Here is a 1,294-nt window from a genome sequence, read left to right as displayed (position 1 = left end):
ACAAACACCTTGCTGAGATGCTCTATACCAATCAATTGGAAAATAGGGCTAGCATAAGTGTTTTCACAAACTCTCCACACACTTGCAACTCACATATACAAACAACTTTAAGTTCCAAAGTCAATCAGACTAGCTCCTCAATTAAATGAAAATCATGTTTTTCGAAGTACCTTATTCTCTAAGAAAATGGAGCTACTCTGGTGGTGTTTGATAAACCTTTTTAAGATTTTATATATATTTTTTTATATTTTTATATTTTATTTTTTCGTGTGTTTTGGTTGAAAAAATGTTTTGATGTTAAATAAAGATAAAAGGAGTTTTGAGTTTTTGTGCAGGAAGTTGTTTGTTAATGTTTTAACTTTTATTGGTAGAAAGGAAAAAGGAAATCGTTTAGTGGTGGCTTCCTCCCTGCTTTATTTTCTTTTTAATTTTATTTTTAACGATCCTAAGTGCCATGCATTGGTTAAGAACAATGTTAATCATTTGTATATAAGCTTTTAGACACTATTCTCTTACAAACTAGTTTTTAAGGGTGAGTTGTACCTGAGGTTTGCATTATTTGGTATTGGAGCCAACACTAAGTCGAGTATGGAATCAGACGCAGCTCATTGAGTATGAGATCGAATGGGTTGTAACTTTGTACTCGAATCACATAGGGGACAACTTATAGGCTAGAATGCACAACTTATGTCTTGGTACTATGAATGCACATAGTGTTAAGTCATTGAATACTAATAGGCGAGTGGAGCCGCAAAAAAAGAAAGGTATACCATTGAGACAATGTTAATAGAGTGAGCTACTATGGACGCCGGTTGTAAAGTGTGATAGTATATTACGATCCTAAGTGTCTCACATTAATTAAGAGAAATTTTAACCATGCGTATATAAACGTTTGGGCACCATTAGCCAGTTTTCTTGGGTGAGTTCTACTTGAAGTTTGTATAATTTTTTTCGTACCTTTTGTTTGCATCTTGGGAGCCTAATCTATCATGCTTCCCCCCTCTCTTTTTGCCCATGTGTATCCATATCAGTGCCATTGGCCTCTGCTCTTTCCACCAATGCCCCTTTCTTCGGCCCTTTTTTTCCATTTGTTGATCTACCCCTTCCTCTCCATCTCCTTATCCGATGCCCCACCTTTGCCTATGGAGAATCCTAGATCAAGACGTAGATCCAGTTGCAAATCTTACGATGGCCTCTAAGAATCCTCTGTCGGGTACTTCCCTTGATGGATATTGTGGTGTTTTTTTTTTTTTTGACATGTCCGCACAAGAGGGGGGAGGGGGATTCGAACTAG

The sequence above is a fragment of the Corylus avellana genome, chromosome ca3, assembly GCF_901000735.1.
Source record: "Corylus avellana chromosome ca3, CavTom2PMs-1.0".
Classification (NCBI taxonomy): domain Eukaryota; kingdom Viridiplantae; phylum Streptophyta; class Magnoliopsida; order Fagales; family Betulaceae; genus Corylus; species Corylus avellana.
The sequence above is the reverse complement of the archived record's forward strand: the minus strand, read 5'-3'. Positions refer to the sequence as shown.